The 21,841-nt window shown below is 39.8% G+C and overlaps 1 protein-coding gene across 2 annotated transcripts in view; it reads right to left on the reverse strand.

The window, feature by feature from the left end:
• Positions 1-21,841, reverse strand: part of ZNF521 (zinc finger protein 521) — an 876,085-nt gene that overhangs the window by 654,879 nt on the left and 199,365 nt on the right. The window lies entirely within an intron of this gene.

The raw sequence follows: 21,841 nt of genomic DNA on the forward strand, positions 1-21,841 counted from the left end.
ATATTTTTTATCCTTTTTACTTCTGCAACATATGTAAATGTTCTTTATTTTAACTGTATGCTGTTTTGTTCTCGTTTTTGATTTAACTTGGTATGTCATCTTGTTCACCACCTATGCCTTTTTAAGTGTTAGACGGTTTATAAATTTTAATAAATGTAAAATGTAAATGTATATCATTGAAAGTGGGAAGTTGGGTGTTTTGATTGTTTTATATTCCCCCGCAATGTATATCAGTGGTGTTTAATGAGATATTGGATCTTAAGGCAACTTTGAGTGTTCAATATGAGAGACTGATCATATTGGGAGATTTTAATCTTCATTATGATGATGATATGTCTAGTATGGTAATAGGTTTTAAAAACCTTTTTGTCTATTATAGGATTTATGCAGATGGTTAAAGAGCCTACTCATTGTGCAGAGCAAGTTATAGACTTTATTGTTGTACCTGAGCTTTTAGTCAGATCAGATAGGATAACAAAGATAAGGCATACAACAGTACCATGACCTGACCATTGTTTATTGGTTTTCTCCTTAAAGATGGATATGGTGAAAAACCTTACACAATATGAGAAGAAGATTGTGAAAAAGAAGCCCAATGTGGAGTGTTTTGTAGTTTATGGGAAGAATGTAAAAAAGAATGCTCAATTGATTTAAATGAAAATATGATAAATTGGTGGAATAAAACACTGAAAGATATTTATGACGACACTGCTCCAAGGTCTGAGGTATGTAGGAAAATACGTAAAAATAATACCCGTTGGTATACTAGGAAATTGTTGGAAAATTGTAAGGTAGTACCGTCAGAAAGAAAGGCAATGGTGAAAATGTAAAAAAGAATTAAATAAGCAAACATATGATTTAGCAATGGGAGGTTATAAAGCTTTACTGACAATTATAAGGAAAAACTATTATTCAGATTTAGTAAATAAATAATAGAAATATAGAAATGATGCCAGTCTGCCCAGCAAACTTATGGTAGTATCTGCCACGCCATACAGGTCACTCCCATACTCATCAATTTCACAGGCTGTAAAAGTCAGGGCCCTTCTTTATTGCTGTCTGAGGCCAATTCTCCGTTATCTCTTACCATTGAAGCAGAAAGCAATGTTGGATTTGCATCAAAAGTATCAGGTTTATTGGTTAAGATAAACTGTTATGATTCCTCCTGTAGCTGCGCCACAGGAGGCATCTCACCTTTTTCTGGAGGCCACTCCGAAGACAGGGCCTCGCCTGAGCAAGTGTCCGGATCTTGCTCCACGGCCTGGGAGGCCTTCAGTGTTGTTCAGGGCTTACTCGAAGCCTGCTCCACTGCAGCATGGATGCTCTGGTGTGGGCCACGCCCTTCCCCTAAGGGGCGGGCCCGCAACTCCTCTCCACTCTTAGAGACCCAGCGAGGGACGGCCCATCTGGACTCCTCCCAGGGAGTTGCCTGCTCCTGGGCTATAAAAGCTTTGCTCCAGCACTCATGCTTTGCCTTGCATTGGAGTTACACCTCTCTGGATGTCTCCTCTTCCAGCGCGCCGTCAGGTCTCTTTTTCTGTTTAAGCTTGGTGTCCGGTGTCTTGCACGTCCTGACGTATCCTGATGTTTTTAAACTGCTTCAGACTGCCGGTGTACAGTACATTACCCTGGACTGCTTCAGACTGCCGGTGTGAGGTACATTACCCTGGACTGCTTCGTGCAGCATATTTCCTTTCCTGCACTGGTTCTGCTCCCGCGGATGTGGGACAGGGTGGTCCGTGACCAGACCAGACCAGTCGTACTGGCTGTGTAAGGCGCCTTGAGGGACAGTGCAACATCTGAACCTCCCTGCTTGTTTCAGAGTCTACGTCTACAGTATCTTGCTTCAGAGTCTACGTTTACAGTACCTTGCTTCAGAGTCTATGTCTACAGTCTATGGTTCCCGAGTCTTCGTCTATTGCTTTTGAACCTTCGTCTGCCCTTACCCTGAGTCTGGCCTGCTGCCTCTTGCCATCCCAGCGGCAGGTCCAAAAGGGCTGGGAATGGTCGGAGGACTGTTCATCACCAACACTCCAAAAGTTGGTTCCAGAGGCATGCAGGTGCGGCTGGGGGTCAGGCTGCCTCTCGCCACCCACGTTACACCTACCCTTGGTGCAGGATCGTGCCAGGGGCCCAAGGGCACACTTCCTCTAAGTAGGACCGCTCTCCTAGCGCTCCACCTGGTAACAGTAACAGCTGCATCAGCAAGTTACCACCATGCTTATTTATTTTCCCAGACCGTAAAAGTCAGGGTCTTTTTTGGTTGCTGTCTGAATCCAATTCCTCTTTTTCTTTTTTTCTCCTGCTGTTGAAGCAGAGAGCAATGATAGAGTCGCATCAACAGTATAAAGGCTTATTGGATAAGGGTAGTAACTGCCGCACCAGCAAGTTATCCCCATGCACTTTTTTCTTAATTTCCACCCTATAACTTTAGAGATTCACAGTGTTCATCCTACGCCACTTTGAATTTTTTCACTGTTTTTGTTTTCACTACCTCCTCCGGAAGGGCATTCCAGGCATCCACCACCCTCTCCAAGAAGAAATATTTCCTGACATTGGTTCTGAATCATCCTCCTGCAATTTCATTTCATGACCCCTAGTTCTACTGATTTCTTTCCAACAGAAAAGGTCTGCCAGTTGTGCATCATTAAAACTTTTCTGGTATCTGAAGGTTTGTGCAGAATAAATTCAATGTCCACACAAACTTCTTTGTGGTATAATTTCTTTCATTTCAGACGGCAACTCCACAGTGTGTAAATTACAGCATTAGAGATGCAAAGGGGTCCCCCGACATGGACCCGTGTTTTGCCACGAGGCTGCGTCGGGAGGGACAGGCAGAACATTTTTTGTTGTTCTAGAAAGTAAAATAGATCAAGTAAGGAAAGCAACCTTAAACATGGTGGACAATAAACACGGTGGAAAATGGCAATGATAAATTACAATAATTTTACAATTTAGCAGGATTCATTATGTCACAATATCCACTTATCAAACAAACTGAAAATAGACTGGCCAGCAGAAGGATTACGATCAGTGTCAGAAAGATCCGTTAACTTTCCCAGGTTCAGTTGTAATGTAAACCAGTGCGATAAGACAGTTGTCCTGAACGTTGGTATATTAAAAGTAAGTAAGTAAGTAAGTAAGTAAATAAATAAATAAATAAATAAATAAAAAGGGAAACAGGGGGAGTGAAGAAGATAACATGAAAAAAATAATAGCATGAAAAAAGTGAGAGAACCCACAAACAAGATAGCATACTTTCCAGGGTGAATGTAGAAAACAGTAAGGGCCCAGACCCAATAACTATAAATATTATGTGGTTAAAAATGTTATTAACCAGGGATTGCTTTATTACAGTTTGAGAAATGGCATCGCTGTAATTACAGTAAGGGACTCAAAATAACAAAGCTTCAAACTAATACAATTCAGAGAATAGCATAACAAAAATTAGAGCTCGGTATTAAAATGAACAGTTGTTTCACATTTTAGCATAGAGAAGTATAGTTGTCAATAAAGTAAAGTAAACTTAAACACGGGGGAGCCATCACAAAGATTGTAAACAGAGACATGGCAGGGGTAACAAACTTATCTGATTGTATACAGCAAGCAGAGAATGAAAAACGAAGCCCAATCACAATTTTTATGCTATAAAAACTCAAACATGTTAACCAAATATTATAGAAAACCAACATACCTTAATGCGATTCGAACGATAGCATCACTGGGCGTGCAACGCGAGCCTAGAATCGGCAGCCATTTAACTTTAGAAATTTGGCGCGAAAGTGTTCAGTAACCAATCAGAAGTGAGTATCAAGAATCGGACTTGGTAGAAAGCTGGACAAGATGTGTACAGTGAGAAAAATGGCCGTGAAAGAAAACTGAAAGGAGAAATGACAGTAGAAGCCTGAATGGTGTGAGAAATGTTACAAAACAGATTGATGGAAAATACAAAACAGATTGATGGAAAAGTCAAACATTCTTAAAAGTTGTACTCAGAGCCAAACAATGTCAGTGTGTAGAATAAACCAGCATAACAGGAGGGGAATTATATAAAATAGCGTCATTCATTTTCTTTATTCAGTCCAAAGGGTATTAAGCTATGCAAGATGAAAATCCATTTTTGTTCTCATCGTATGAGAATCTTGGAAAGGTTCCCCCCTCGAAGTGGGGGGGATATTACATCGATGACACAGAAACAGAGATCAGAAATACTATGTGATTTTTCAGTCCAATGCAGGACTAGGGGAGCATTGTCACGAAGATTCGCAATACTAGATTTGTGCTCAATAATTCTTGTTTTGATTGGTCTAGTAGTTTTACCAACATAAATAAGTTGGCATGGACAGATGATGATATAAACTACGCCAGATGTAAGATAATTGGAATTAAATTTAAGCGTATAAGTTTTTTTCGATTGAGGGTTAGTAAAGGAATTGGTGGATAATGAAGGTGGGCACACTGAACATGTTTCACAAGGGTGGTGACCATTGTAAGCCAATGATTCAAGGGGCATAGTTCAGAATGGACCAAAAAATCACATAGATTTCTGCCTCTGTGGTAAGTAAAATGGATGGGGAATTTGAACACATCATGTAAAGACAAAAGGGCCCAATGTTTACGAATGATGGAGGCAACAGTTTTAGTGTGGACTGACTAGGACTGAATAGGGTAGGATACAATTGATGACCCCATCTGAGGACCTTGATTGAGGTATAAATAATAGGTCACGATTCTAGGCTTGCGTTGCATTCCCAGTGACGCTATCGTTCGAATCGCATTAAGGTATGTTGGTTTTTATAGCATAAAAATTGTGATTAGGCTTCATTTTTCATTCTCTGCTTGGTGTATACAATCAGATACGTTTGTTACCCCTGCCGCGTCTCTGTTTACAATCTTTGTGCCGGCTCCCCCGCGTTTAATACCGAGCTCTAACTTTTGTTATGCTATTCTCTGAATTGTATTCGTTTGAAGCTTTGTTATTTTGAGTCTCGCACTGTAATTACAGCGATGCCATTTCTCAAACTGTAATAAGGCAATCCCTGGTTAATAACATTTTTAACCACATAATATTTATAGTTATTGGGTCTGGGCCCTTACTGTTTTCTACATTCACCCTGGAAAGTATCTTGTTCGCAGGTTCTCTCACTTTTTTCATGCTATTATTTTTTTCATGTTATCTTCTTCACTCCCCCTAACTCCCTTTTAACAGATCTTTCTGACACTGATCGTAATCCTTGTGCTGGCCAGTCTATTTTCAGTTTGTTTGATAAGTGGATATTGTGACATAATGAATCCTGTTAAATTGTAGAATTATTGTAATTTATCATTGCCATTTTCCACCATGTTTATTGTCCACCATGTTTAAGGTTCCTTTCCTTACTTGATCTATTTTACTTTCTAGAACAACAAAAAATGTTCTGCCTGTCCCTCCCGACGCAGCCTCGTGGTGAAACACGGGTCCATTTCAGGGGACCCCTTTGCATCTTTAATGCTGTAATTTACACACTATGGAGTTGCCGTCTGAAATGAAAGAAATTATACCACAAAGAAGTTTGTGTGGACATTGAATTTACTCTGCACATTTCCTGTTGGTTGCTGTGATTATTTGCGTGCAGTAGTGCTCCTATTTGCAATCTGAAGGTTTGTATCATATCTTCCCTGCACCTCCTCTCCTCCAGGGCATACAAATTTAGGTCCTTCAACCTCTTCTCATAAGTCATTTGATGGAGACACTCCACCACTTTGGTCACCCTTCTCTGGACCACCTCTATCCTGTCTCTGTCCCTTTTGAGATATGGTCTCCAGAACTGAACACAGTACTCCAGGTGAGGCCTCACCAAGTACCTCACCTTGTCACACTGCTTACTGTCATCAGATTGCTAGACACTATCACCCCAAGGTCTCTCTCTTGGTCCATGCACAACAATCTTTCACCCCCCATCACATACAGCTCTTTTGGATTACCACACCCCAGATGCAGGACTCCACACTTTTTGGCACTGAATCCCAGTTGCCATATTTTCAACCACTGTTAAGCTTCCTTAAATCACGTCTCATTCTCTCTACTGCTTCCGGCAGTGTCTACTCTGTTGCAGATCCTAGTATCATCTGCAAATAGACAAACTTTACCTTCTATCCCTTCCGCAATGTAACTCACAAAGATATTGAACAGAACTGGTCCCAACACCGATCCTTGTGGCACTCCGCTTAACACTGTTCTCTCTTCAGAGTAGGTTCCATTTACCATCACACGCTGTCTTCTATCCATCAACCAGTTTTTAATCCACACCTCCACCTTGGCGATCATTCCCAAGATTCTCATTTTATTCATAAGCCTCCTATGTGGGGCCATATCAATATATAGCCTCTAGAGTTATTCTCCATAGTAAAAAATGTAATAAGCTATCCAAGACACCCCACCCCACCCAAACACACAGTCACACACCAGGGGAATTCAAAGTATTCATGTCCCAAAATGCCAGGGCCCCTTTCCTAAAATAGAAAGGGAATGGTGAATTCAAAATATGCATTTGCATTACATGCTTTTGCTGACTAGAACTTAATGCTGTTATTTTTACATCACTTGTTTGTTTACACTTGTTACTAGGCACTAGCCATCCCCCCCACAAACACCACCTTGCAATCTTGGCAGCACAAACAAGTAACTAAGGAGACAGACAATAGAAATGTAGAACCTTACCTCTAGCTAATGAATTGCTCCCCAATTGACACTTTTTGATTTGTTTCATTTTCAGTTAGTGCGCACTAACATCCATTTAATGCACACTAACTCCAAAATTATGGAAATCAACACCCTCCCAAACCATTTTAAAAACAAAATCAAACAGATAACACCATGAAACGAAAATGATATGAAAAAATATCCATGCACATCCCTAGAAAATATTAGAGATGTGAATCGGAACTGGAATGGAAATATGAGAGATGTGAATAGGAACCAGAATGGACGGCCGGCGCCATCTTTAAAAATGGTGCGGGCCATCCAGTGCTCCTACCATGTGACAGGGGCTGGCCAATGGCATGGATACCCTGTCACATGGTAAGGGCAAAGGGCCATCAGCGCCATTTTGATTAGTGGCAGCCGACGGCCCGAGAGTGGGAGATCGCTCCCGGGACCCCCACTGGACCACCAGGTAATTTTAAAAAGTTTTGGGGAGGTCGGGAGGGTGGGGGAAGCTAAGGGATCTGTTTTAAAGGGTCAGGGTGGGTTTAGGGGTTGCAGTTTTCCCCGCCCTCCCCCAAAACGATAAGAGATCCCCACGAACAATTTTATGGGGTTTTCCTATCAGTTTCGGGGAGCCCCCGATTTCTGAAGACTTTGAAAATATCGTACGATATTTTCAATCATCAGAAAAACGATTCACATCCCTAGAAAATATACAGTAAATTAAGAAAAATAACTGAAATCTAATTTTTTGTTGTTAAAACAAAATGTGGTTACCCACAGTTGGCAGGATTTTTTTTCAACTTGAAATAAAGCATGAGTATGCAGTGTAGGTGACTGCTGCAAGTTTATGCATGAGCAGGTGTCTATTCTGCGTGGAAATGTTGTTGTTCAGGAAGTGAAGGATATTTCTGCTGCCCTTTAAAATAATCACAGAATGTCCCATGCACACTGCTATGGTTGCTAAAGCACATTTGTGTGGAGCTACCTTACATTTTTTAAGTGACTCTTTTATTACCTATTGCTGTGAGTTAACTCGCTGCCTTTGTGTCATTTTAGAGCCGGTAAAGGAGGCCCAGACCTTAGCTGTACAAGAGCTAGCCCACTTTTTGGAACCTGGTAATTGGGTCCTAGTCAGAAAATTTGCCCTCACCACTGCAGCTTCACTGGGAGGGTCCCTTTAAAGTGCTCCTCACCACACAGACAGTCACAAAAGTGCAAGGGAAGACCTAGACCCATGTACCGTACATTTGGAAGGGTCTTGCCCCTGGAGTTCAGGATTGGGAGATGATGTCATGACAACTCAAAAGCCAGGAGCTGTTCTTGGCAAGCCTTCTCTTCCTTCTCACCTTTTCCTAGTCTATAAGCAAAGCCACTTAATCTAGATCCAGGAGAGCTTGAGAAGATGCAATGAGCAAAGCTGCTGAATCTAGTCTCAGGTGGTCTAGTGAAAAACAGGTAATATGGGTTGACACCATGAAAAACTACTCTAGACTTTTTTTCATTTCATTGTGATGTTCCTGACCAGGGATGTCACCTTTGGAGTGTTAGTGGGCGAGTTCCCCATACTCGAGGCAGTAGCTACTTCAAGACCAACTGCAGGTTTCACATAGTTCCAAAAAAATCCCAGACTGCAGAAAGCCTTTCTAAGAACATAAGTGCCAGGCAACCAGAACTGCACACAATGCTCAAAGTGCAGTCGCACCATGGATCTATACATGGGCATAACAGGGAATAATTATAGAATTATCTTGTATCAAATGCATGGCCCATTCTGCAGTTGCCAATCAAAGGCCAGTGAGGACCCTATCCCACCAAGGTCCCAGCCTTTCCCTAAAGAATCTCATATTCATCAGTTGGGCGATTCCTACATCTTCTCCAGGACCAGGTTTGGCAACAAAAATGATAAAAGGAGCAGACTCCCCCCCTTATGAAGAAAAGGTAAAGTTCTTCAGGTTGCAAAAAAGTCAACAGAGGAAATATGATAAGAGGTTTATAAAATCATGAGCGAGGTGGAATGGATAAATAGGGGATCATTTACCCTTTCAAATGAAACTAACAAGCAGATTTAAAACAAATCATGGAAACTATTCTGTTAATCAAAACAGAATCAAACTATGTAATTGGTTACCTGAAGATGTGCTCAAGGCAACTAACATAGCAATGTTTAAAAGAGATTTGGACAAGTTCTTGGAAGAAAAGTCAATAAACAATTATTACCCAGATAGTCTTGGGAAAGCCATCACTTATCCCTCATAGTGAACAAAAGAAAAGAGACTGACTTTTTGAGATTTGCCAGATACTTGTGACCCAAACAGGCCACTGTTGGACACATAATGCTGGGCTTGATGGTCTTTGATCTGACCCACCATGGCATATCTTGCCTTATTTCTAATTCAGATACGTGTGACATGTGTCTGTTTATATTAGTTATATTTCTTAAACCATAACGCATCAGCAACAATTGCAGACTTTAACTTTAGAATGGCATTGTCCTTCATGACAATGACCAGTCCAGTAAATATCTAGTTTAGTTTTTCTGCTTCAAGTTATTGAGCTGGTAGATATACCCGAGGCATTTAATTTTGAAATACCACCTTCAGCACAGCCTGGAAGCTTAATACCTGCTGCTAGAATCGGCAATAATTGGCTGAGGATGTCCTGACTACCTATTAGTACAGTTTTATTACATTTTGTATCAGTCTGGCACTTATGCCCTTCAATCGTCTGAAGGGCATAAGTGCCCTATAAATGAAATAAATGGATAGCAGACCTGATCGTCATCTGCCCACTATAATTTTTTGCAGTTTCATTTTATAAAGAGGATGTTTTACCATTGATTTCAACTCTTTTCATTGGGATCATAGAAAAGTGCCCAGCAGACACAACAGCAGAACAAGAGTATGGTAACTAATTCTCCAGAGAAGAAAAAGACAAACCTGTACAAGAACAGTGAAAATCCCACAACAAATAAAGCATGCGTTTGCAATAAACTAATCTGATAAACAGGACAGCATGATAAATATTCTTCCATGCATTAAGAACATGTAAACATGCAGTGCATTATAGCTAAACTTTTAAGTGCAACGTATTAAATTTTTATTCATCAGTAGTCATCGAAAATTACCAAATGCTTTCCTGCTTTATGCAGAGAGTGGCCTAAGATCATTTGATTGTTGCTGTTACTGCAGTTATCAATCAGAAAGCAAACCTTTTTGATATTACTTTATATTTCATGATTATTTTTGGAAAAGCAATTTAAACTTTTCTAGAAATAATTGGTAGTTAATGGAGGGAAACAAAGATTCATATTTTAAATACATAGAAACTTTTATGAGGCAAATGTTATTTATTTATTTATTTCTATTTTGTATTTTTCCTTCATTCATTTTGCCTGAAACTTCCCTAGAAATTATTGGGGTAATTTTCAAAGCCAGTTAGGTGGTTTTACATGCCTTTGAACATAGCCCCTGTGGGCAAAATTATGCACATAATCCAATCACATGTTTACTTTTATATGCATTTGCAGGTGTTCTGAGGAGCAGACCTTGGTTGGTGATAGGACTTGGGTGCAAAAGTTACACACTGCTAGGAATAAGTGTAAATTCCTACATATAACATATACATACTAGGGAACTATACCTCAGCATTTTCAAAGTGATTTTATGTGTATAAAATCAAATTGAAAATTTAAAGTCTGCGCATAACTGGTAAGTGCAGACGAACACTACTTGAGTTATTCTAAAACCATCTATATCTGGGGTAGGCAACACTGGTCCTAGAGTGGCACAACCAGGTTTGGTTTTCAGGATATCAACAATGAATATGCATGAGATATATTTGCATGCACTGCCTCCATTGTATGCAGTGTAACCTTACTCTTTCTTTTTTTAAATTAATATTCTGCTTTTCATGACATTTCAAAGTGGATTACATTCAAGTACAGTAGAGGTTTCCATATTCCTAAAGGGCTTACAATCCAAGGTAGTAACTTTAAAACAAGCACACAGACGCTCATACGCTGATATTTTAAATCATGCAAGTATATGCTTATGAATTTCACATTTCTTCCTTAGGACTTTGTCGGCTTTAATACATGCATGTAAGTGTAATTTAGAACATGTTCACATGAAGGCCATTCACAGTTTTACCAATTAGTCCATCAGTTTGCCCAGTCCATCTCAAAGTCATCCAAACCCCTCTGGTTCTTCAGCCTGCACGCCCCCCAGTTGACCCAGACTGCCCCTTGGTTTGCACATGTAACTTAGCTTATGTAATTTTGGCCTTGAAAGGAAATCTTGTTTAAAATTGTTTCATGCACCAAAAATAATATTGTAAGATTGTTTATATGAAGTTACCCCATTCGATAACAGCATTCATACCAACTGGTTCAAGACCCCCCCAAAAAAATCCAACGCTGTTCTATTTGTGATAGAATTTTTCCACAATCACCATTCCTGGGGTATTTTTCAACATGGTCAATTGCAAAAAATCTGAGCTCATTAAATAAATGATTTGAAAAACAAACCCTAAGAATGGTGATTGTGGGAAAATTCTATCACAAAAAGAACAACGGATTTTTTCTTTGGGGAGTCTTGAACCAGCTGGTATGAACGCTGTCATCGAATGGGGTCACTTCATATAAACAATCTTACAATATCCTTTTGGTGCATGAAGCAATTTTAAATGCACATATAAATAGTTACAATATCATACATATCATGTGTTGCTCTAATCCAATGGGGAATAAACATTTATTTATTTATTTAGCATTTTTTTATATACCGAGGTATAGCATAGTTGCCTTCACTCCGGTTTACATAAAGAACATGTGGCATTATCCTTTAGGAGGATTTTTCTGATTTAGAGCAAACCCTCAACTGCTGGCAAACTTTTCGGCCATTTTTTTTTGAGGAGTTGGACAAATATAAGAAAGTTTGTTTTTCATTGTTTGCATGCATTTATTCAAGTGTATTATGTTGTGAAATTGACTAACATTTCAACTTATTTTTAGTTATATTTCTCTGTGATACATGAATCTCCCTGAAGCAGCCAAGTTTGGCGAAACACCATGTGTCGGAGATGTAGTGTTTCTGTGGAGCCATTGTCTTTGTTTAAGACCACAGTTATTCAACTTTTAAACAAGATTTCCTTTCAAGGCCAACTATACATAAGCTAAATTAAAGATCTTTCTGACAAGATACTATGTTGTTTGGTTAAAAGATAATCTTAAAAAACTATTTCTAAATTTTAAAGAAGTCAGGATTATCTTGGGACATTATTGAATTTCACATTTAAAAAAACAAAATATTTTTTCACACTCACATCTATTAAGAAGCATGCTTCTATATTTTACTTTAGAGGTTTTTTATAACTCGTGATTTTTCCCTTTACTAGCTCACAAGGTGGTATATGCCTGAGAACTGGCATCTAAAGTATTTTTCCTTCATATTAACATTTAGATTCTATAAATGTTATCTTTAAAAACTCTTTTTGAGTGTCTGGTATATATATATATATATATATATTATATATATATAATTAATTTTGTGCATTTTTTTAAAAAATGAATATAATAAGAATTAAATTGAAATTTATCACTGGGTATTTATTTGTATCCATATTAGGAGTTACCACCCAAGAAAAAGATCTGGACATCATAGTGACTAATACATTGAAATCATCAGCTCAGTGTACTGTGGTGGTCAAAAAAGCAAACAGAATGTTAGGAATTAGTAGGAAGGGAATGGTGAATATAACGGAAAATGTCATCATGTCTCTGTATCACTCCATGGTGAGATCACACCTTGAGTACTGTGTGCAATTCTGGTTGCCACATCTCAAAAAATATATAGTTGCATTGGAGAAGGTACAGAGAAGGGCAACCAAAATGATAAAGGGGATGGAATATCTCAAAGACTAAAGAGGTTATAGCTTTTCAGCTTGGAGAAGAGACAGCTGAGGGTAGATATGATAGAGGACTAGAATGGGTAATTGTGAATCAGTTATATATTCTTTCAGATAATAGAAAGACTCCATGAAGTTCGCAACTGGCACATTTAAAACAAATTGGAGAAAATTGTTTTTCACTCAGCGAACAATTGAACACTGGAATTCACTGACATGTGGTTAGGGCAGTTAGTGTAGCTGGATTTAAAAAAGATTTGAATAAGTTCCTGATGGAGAAGTTCATAAACTGCTATTAATCAAGTTGACTTACAGAATAGCCACTGCTATTACTGGCAGTAATAGCATGGCATCTGTTTAATGTTTGGGTACTTGCCAATTATTTGTAACCTGGTAAGGCTATTGTTGGAAAAAGGATGCTGGGCTTGATGGACCCTCGGTCTGACCCAGTACAGCAATTTCTTATGTTCCTCTTCTTTTACTCAATCTCAAGATGAATGCCTTTTTATTTTTCACACCCACCATAAATGTTTAAACTGTCTTTTTTCTTTAGGCTTTTCAGGTACTCACTACAGGGTTTGGACACTTTTAGGCCTTCTTAGGATGCTTCCTTATTAGTCTGTTCTTTTTTCCTTATGCTTCCAATCGCTTCCACCACATCCTTTCCAATCTACCCTTTCATCATTTTCATTATAAATCACCATTCAATACAGCCCTCCCTTTGAGGGTACTGGAATGGCCATTTCCCTATGGTATAAAAGTAGCTCTCTACCACAGAATGTGCGCAGTGCAGCTTGGTTTTTGGAGTTAGAGGAAGTGCAGCAGCTTTTGCCTAGTTTGGATTTTGGGCCTACCTTTGGGGATCAGGTACGCCAGTCTGGTATCCCTGGGAAAAGTTCAGGAAGCTGCCTTTCCAGCCCACTCCTTGGCTGGTTGGGTCTGCCTTCCAGGTAGCTTTTTAGGATTGTTCAAGTTTTTTGTTGCAAGAAGCCTTGCAAACCCCCCTGGGTTTTGGCCTGGTAAGAGATTATGGGGAAATTATCTCCCTGGGAGGCCAGGATAGGGAAAACCTGCTCCTTTGCACCCTCCTGGAGGTTAGAGGTATGGTAGTGACCTGCTGCAAGTTACTTCTGGTATTTGGAATCAGTTCTGGGGAAGAAGAAAGAAAGAGAGAGAGAGAGAACTGCTAGAGAACTGTGAATAAGATCAAATCTGAGGTATACAGCCCACCTCATACTGGCACAAGATAGGACCATCTCTATTGCTGGTCCCTGTATCTGGAACACAATGCCTGCTGAATTACGACTTGAAACAGAGTTTAAAATTTTTTAAAAAGCCCTGAAGACATGGCTTTTCAAACAGGCCTATGCAGACTACCTAGAGAAAGGAAACAGCTAGAACGAAAAGCTAACCTCATGATTTCATTTTTCCATCCTTTTATTAATACTTTTGTTTTATATTGAAAACGTTCTTGTAAATTTCCACAGATAAATATTATTGTTGTTTTATGATGTTTTTGTTATGTGAACCATTGTGATGTTCCTTTCAAATAACGGTATACAAAACTTTTTAAATAAAATAAAATAAATAAATCCCATCAGGAATCTTCACCCTGAGGAAGAGATATTTTGGGACTGAGTGCAACGAGTGTTTTATCATTTTTCTTGCCAGGTTGGAGAGGGTATTTTTTCTGACCAAACAAGAATACACCTGCTCCTTTGGGAATCTTACTTATCAGAGCTCTGGAGGGTGAGTGTTACCCTTGCTCTAGTAAAAAGAGAGAGAGAGAGAGAGACCCTTGCACAGAAAGTGGGAAAGACTGAGAACTGTGCATGCCATCTGTTGTAATACGAACTCATGTGAACCATATCTGACTTATCAAAGAACACTTTCAGTAAAGTTTATTTTTTTGGACACCTAATCAGCGTCTCCTTCATGTTTTTTTGGCACTCACATCCAATGTGGAGAAAGAGATTTGTGCCTCTCCCAGTAAAGAGAGATAGTTTCATCCCTGCTACCCAGGGTCTTTAAGGAGAAATTCCTCCCTGACATCACACTACCAACCTTCCCGGCCAGTAAAAGAACCTGGCCCTGGGGTTAAAGAAACTGTGTGAGAAATGTTTGAAGTTGGAAGTGGCCCCAAAATCTATAAATGATTTTATGGCCTCACTGATTAGTCATCACCCAGAATTGGGGTTACATACACATAATAACATAATAAATGACAGCAGATAAAGACCACATTGTCCATTCAATCTGATCAGCAAGTTGCTTTTAGTAGTAATTGCTGCTCTGTGCAGCTTATCATCATACCTACCGTTAAGTGAGGTAACTGTGCTCCATGCAAGTTACCCCCATGCCTTCTGTTAAAGGTGGTAGTGACTGCCGCTGACTGACAGACGTTAGCGGGTAATGGTAAATGGAATCAATTCTGAAGAAAGAAGAGTGGTAAGTGGATTTCCTCAAGGATTGGTTCTAGGATCGGTTCTGTTCAATTTATATAAGGTGAATGTTAAAAGCCGGGTGCGCACTAATATTGGGAGATGTGTGTGCATGTAGGAAATGTGCGTGTCCACTCAATTTTAAAAGCTGTCCACTTGTGCACACAAATCCCGATGCATGAATATCTCAGAATGGCAAAAAAGAGTAAGAGCGTAGATGTCATGTAGACAGGGCATGGGCATTCTGGGGCAGGGCCATGAGATATGCGAGCAAGTACCTACATACCCAGGTCCAGTGCTGTGTAACTTTATTTCTGCTACTGAGGAGGTACAAGTCTTAATAAAACTATTTCCAGGTATTTGTGAGGGGTTCAAGGGGTCTGGGATAACTGGGGGAGTACAGGCTAAAGAACGGGGGGGGGGGGGGGGGAGTTTGGCGAACCGAGCTCTACACTGGGCAAACTGGTGGATGAACTGGTGAAACTGGTCAAGGTGAGGACTTATGCCTGTTATAAAATTCTCTCACTTACATGGCTCAAACCTGATTTACGCTGCTGGATGTTAACAAGCTTAAAATTAGGCATACATATACACCTGTCTAGGCTATTTTATAACATGCACATGTTTGGGTGCATATGTTATAAAATTGTCATATCTCTGGGTGCAAACTGATGCACATGCGTATATGTGCACCTGTTTGCAAGTTACCATCTTTGTGAGTGATATTGCAAAAGGATAAAGTGGGAAAAATTTGTCTTTTTTTGGATGATACTAACATAACCAGCAGTAAAAAAAGAGGTGATAATTCCCCTGTGAGACCTCACCTGGAATGTTGTGTTCGTTCTGGACATCTCAATGAAGATAAAGACAGAATGAAAGCAATCCAGAGAAAGGCAACCAAAATGATGTGGAGTCTGTATGACACAGCCATATAAGATGAGAATGAAGAAGTTTAATATGTATACTCTGGAAAACAAAAGAGACAGGGAAGATATGATACAGACTTTCAAATACCTGAAAAGAATTAGTGATTCGCAAAAATCAAATCTCATCCGATGGAAAGAAAGCTGTAAAACTAGGGGGTAACAATATGAAACTCCAAGAGGGAAGACTCAGGAATGAAGTCAGAAATATTTCTTCATGGAAAGGGTGGTAGATGCATGGAATTCCCTCCCAGTAGAGATGGTGAAGTCAAGAACGGTAATAGAATTCAAAAGGGTGTAGGACAAACACTGAGGATACCTGCTGGCTAGAGAATGGAAATGGAGAAATAGGATAACCTTTCTATTAAAGGGGTAACCTGCATGAAGTGGCAGTGGCTACCCTTAATAAAAGGATTGGGGGTAGCCTGCATGAAGCGACAGTTGCTAGTACACACACAAAAAAAAAAAAATTGCAGGGCAGACTAGATGGACCATATTGGTCTTTATCTGTCATCATTCACTATGTTACTATGTAACCCCCTTGCCTTCTGTTAAGGATAGTACTAACTGCCGCTCTGTGCAGGTTATCTTCATACAGATGTGTTACACATAGAATTAACATAGGTTTCAACATTTTTCATTTCCATCCTCTAGCCTGTAAGGATCCACAGTATTTATTCCGTGCCCTTTAGAATTACATCACCATTCTCATCTTCACCATCTCTTCTGGGAGGTGCATTCTATGCATTCACTACCCTCTCCGTGAAGAACTATTTCCTGATGTTGTTTCTGAGTCATCCTCCCTAGAGTTTCATATCATGACCCCTAGTTCTGCAGTTCCTTTCCAACAGAAAAGGGCTTGATGTTTGTTTATCATTAATACATTTCAGGTATTTAAAGGTCTGTATCATATTTCCCCTGTACCTTCTTTCCTCCAGAGTATACATATTCAGGTTCTTCAATCTCATCTCATAAGGCTTTTTATTGCATTTATTTGGACTGCTTCCATCCTGTCCTTATCCTTTCTGAGATAAGGTCTCTAGAATTGAACACAGTACTCCAGTTGAGGCCTCACCAAATACCTATACAAAGCCATTATCGCCTCCTTTTTTCTGTTAGTCATTTCTTTTTCTATGCAGCCCAGCATGCCTCTGGTTTTTACCACCACCTTTTCACATTGTTTCTTTGCCTTGAGATCTCCAGACACCATCACCCCAAGGTCCATAAACATTAGCCTTTCACCTCTCCATCTCATGCAGTTTCTTTGGATTACTGTACCCTAGTGCATAGCTCTGGACTTCCTGACATTGAACCCCAGCTTCCAAACGTTCAACCACTCTTCAAGCTTTCTTAAATCACCTTTCATTCTCTCTACTACTTCAGGCATGTCCACTCTGTTGCAGATCTTAGCATCATCCGCAAAAACAGAAACCTTTCCTTATAAATGATATAACAATGCAAGCTTTGTTTATACTTTGACTCCAACCTATCCTAACCCCTTTTTTCTCTGTGAACATGCTTTTAAGAAGGTAAACTCTATATACATTAAAAGCTTTGATTATTTTCCTGGTAGAGATTCATTTTCATATAGCCTGCATAAGAACACTGGCAAAAACTGTGTGTGTGCTACAGTGGTGTGCAGTGGGAAAAATTTCATTTTGGTTTATTCTTTTCATAGGGGCACCTCCATTCAGTTCATTAGTTTTCAGCAAAAAAATAAAAGTTAATGTATTCATTTTTTTCATTCATTTAGCATTATAATCAATGGGGGAAGCACTGCAGCATATTTTGGGCTCCAAAATTGTAGTTTTCTCATCAATTCTAATAAAACTGGTGGGTAGACATTATCAGGTTTAAGGCATGCCAAAGCATCAAGACTATGTCAAAGGTAGCATGGCTAGCCAAAGGCACCACTCTATGTGACTTTGAACAAGTCACTTCATCCTCTATTGCCTAAGGGACTTACCTAGAGGTCAATTTTAAAACAAGTGCGCATGCGCCCATATATGTGATATCGGCACGCTAGAGAGGATATGCTAGAATATATAATCCAGCATGCATTTATGCATGTATGTTTTAAAATGCACAATCACATGTAAGAATGCTCCTAATTTTAAGAGGTTACTTGAGCACAGCTAGTGTGCATGTGTCTTCAATAGGACCACGTTGGATTTTATTTGCGTATGTCAGCGAATTTTAAGACATGCTCGCATCCTGTCCTCTAAGCCACATTACTCAAGACCAACAGACTTGCTCCTCATCAGAAGTAAAGTTACATCGATATACTGCATACTTGCGCTACAAGTTTAGTTTTTAAAATTCGCAGTTATGGGCGGAGTCTCCGCCCCATCCTGGAATGCTCATGCCCCGCCCATTTTCCGCCTCCTTATTGCTCATGAATGCATGGGTACACACGTTCATATTTTGTGGCTTTTTAAAACCTGCATTGCTCATGTGCGGCCCACATACAAGTGTTTGTGGAAATTTTTGCATAAGCAATGCTTTTAAAATCTACCTGTTAGATTATAAACCCTCTTGCAATAGGAAAATATCTACTAGAGATGTGAATCGTGTCCTCGATCGTCTTAACGATCGATTTCGGCTGGGAGGGGGAGGGAATCGTATTGTTGCCGTTTGGGTGTGTAAACTATCGTGAAAAATCGTTAAAATCGTGAGCCGGCACACTAAACCCCCCTAAAACCCACCCCGACCCTTTAAATTAAATCCCCCACCCTCCCGAACCCCCCCCAAATGCTTTAAATTACCTGGGGATCCGGCGGTGGTCCAGAACGGCGGTGGTCCGGAACGGCCCCCTCAATAGAATCGTGTTGTCTTCAGCCGGCGCCATTTTTCAAAATGGCCGCCGCAAAATGGCGGCGGCCATTTTGAAAAATGGCGCCGGCTGAAGACAACACGATTCTATTGAGGGGGCCGTTCCGGACCGCCGCCGTTCTGGACCACCACCGGATCCCCAGGTAATTTAAAGCATTGGGGGGGGGTTCGGGAGGGTGGGGGATTTAATTTAAAGGGTCGGGGGTGGGTTTTAGGGGGTTTTAGTGTGCCGGTTTTCCTGCCCTCCCCCTTCCCCCGATTTACGATTTTTTAACGATAAATCGGGGGAATTGGTATTGTATCGTGGCCCTAACGATTTTTTGACGATTTAAAATATATCGGGCGATATTTTAAATCATCAAAAAACGATTCACATCCCTAATATCTACTGTACCTGAATATAATCTGAAAGGCAGAATATAAATCAAAGAAATAAAACAAGGAATTCTTCAAGGGACCATCAGTGGAGCAGAGAAGCAGCAAGAGTAGGAAATACATACCAAGGCTTCAAAAGAGGGCACTGATAATAGTGGCATAAATCTATGAATGCAGCATAAAAGGCAAAGTGGTATAAAAATGTCAACACATCTTAAGGTACCATGAAGGGGTAACAAAGCATAAAAGGTGGCAGAAAAAAACCTCAAAGCACAGATAAATGGAAAAAGCAGCACAAAGAGTGGCATCAAAACATCAAGACACAATGAGATGTGCAAAGAAGTACCCCCACCCCCACTCTCTTCACAGTGGAAAGAAAACCCAAAGGTGTAGAGTCTGGGATATGAGAGCAAGGCAGAGTGGTAGAAAGAATCTCAAGGTGTAAAATTTGGGTATGGAAGCAAAGCTGAGTAGCAGAAAAATCTGATGGAGAAACATGTGGAGTTTAGCAGCAAGGCAGAATGCCATGGAAATGTCTGTGCTCCTGTTGAAGCACTTGCCACTTGTCAGATTTAATAAAAGAGAACGATCTATCATATCTATTACTTTTGTAATATACATTTTTATTGTATTACCTACTTGAACTTGATCTTGCTGCTGGGTGGAATTTGCTTTGGGATTGAAACTTTTGTCACAGTAAGAACATGAGAATGGTCTCTCACCAGCGTGGCTTACCTGGTAATTTGTGAGGTTAGCTTTATTAAGAAAACTTTTCCCATATTCTTTAGCTTAACACAATCTCTTCCCTTTGTTAAATTTCTCAAGTTGAATTAGTTCTCTTTTCCTACTGAAACCTTTACCTCATTTCGAACATGTAAAAGGTCTCTCCTATGGATCATTTCTCTTGAATATGCATTTCTTCCTTCTGACTTAGGGTTTTTGTAGACAACACACCCTATATAACCAAGAAAGAAGGTGGCTGTGGAGAACTAAGTTGGGATTCTAGAGATGTATGACAAATCAGAAAGGTAGAGAACTAGAAAAGAGATAGGGATGGAAGGAGAAATTTGTATTTTGTTTTCTTTTTTTCAAAACATTTTTAATGGACAAAACACCTTAGTATAACCAACAGAAAAACAGAATGGGAGAGTTAGACTGGGATTGTAGAGGGGTACAACAAAATAAAGAACCAGAAAAGAGGTTGGGTGGGAGGAGAAACTTGAAATTTCTCTTTTTCAAATTGTTTTTCTGGGGTCAAAACACCCCAGTATAACCAACAAACAAACAAACAAGGTGGGAGAACTAGGCTGAGAACCTAACAGAAAATATCAAGGATGCACCAAAACTCCCATACTAGTACATAATAAGCATGGTAGGTAGGCATATTAACAGCATGATACCCAGGGTGGTATATCAGGCGCAATGAATGTATGCAGTATGGTAACAGCAAAACCCCTAAGGTAGTAAATCTCAGGCATGGTTGGTAGGCAAATTAGCTGTAAACCCTCTAATTTGATACATAAGAGGCATAGCAGGTAGGGAGAGCAGTAGCAGCAAGACCTCTAGTATGGTATATAAGGGGCATAGCTGGTAGACAAGTAGCAGCAAAACCCCTAAGGTGGTATATATAAGGGGCATGTCACAGTAAGACCCCTAAATGTGGTATATTGGAGCACGGCAAATAGGCAGAGTAACTGTAAGACTCCTAAGATTGTAAATCCAGGGGCATGGCAGTTAGGCATATGGCAAAGACTGGCAGCCAGTCTCTGAGTATGCACTGTTCCTGTCACTAGTGTCTAGGCAGATAAAAATATCACTAGCACTGCTGCAAATGCAATCTCCACACTTTCTCCCATCCTGATCCTTCCCCAGAAAAGAGAAAAATCAAAATCAGCAGCAGTGAGCCTGACTTCAGTGCAGGGAAAAATAGTGGAAACTATTCTAAAGATCAAAATCGTATATAGAAAGACATGATTTAATGGGACACAGTCAACATGGATTTACCCAAGGGAAGTCTTGCCTAACAAATCTGCTTCATTTTTTTGAAGAGGTTAATAAACATGTGGATAAAGGTGAACCAGTAGGTGTAGTGTATTTAGATTTTCAGAAGCCATTTGATAAAAGTCCCTCATGAGAGGCTTGTAAGAAAACTAAAAAGTCATGGGATAGGAGGAGATGTCCTTTCATGGATTACAAACTGGTTAATGATAGAAAACAGAATGGGATTAAATAGTCAATTTTCTCATTGGAAAAGGTTAAACAGTGGAGTGCTTGAACTGGTGCTTTTCAATATATTTATAAATGATTTGGAAAGGAATATGACGATGATACAAAATTATTCAGTTAAATCACAAACAGATTGTGATACATTACAGGAGGACCTTGCAAGACTGGAAGATTGGGCATCCAAATGGCAGATGAAATTTAATGTGGACAAGTGCAAGGTGTTGCATATAGGGAAAAATAACCCTTGCTGTATTTACACGATATTAGGTTCCATATTAGGAGCTACCACCCAGGAAAAAGATCTAGGCATCATAGTGGATAATACTTTGAAATCATCAGCTCAGTGTGCTGCAGCAGTCAAAAAAGCAACCAGAATGTTAGGAGTTATTAGGAAGGGAATGATTAATGAAACAGAAAATGTCATAATGCCTCTGTATTGCTCCATGGTAAGA

Source organism: Rhinatrema bivittatum, chromosome 2, assembly GCF_901001135.1.
Source record: "Rhinatrema bivittatum chromosome 2, aRhiBiv1.1, whole genome shotgun sequence".
In the NCBI taxonomy this organism is placed as follows: Eukaryota; Metazoa; Chordata; class Amphibia; order Gymnophiona; family Rhinatrematidae; genus Rhinatrema; species Rhinatrema bivittatum.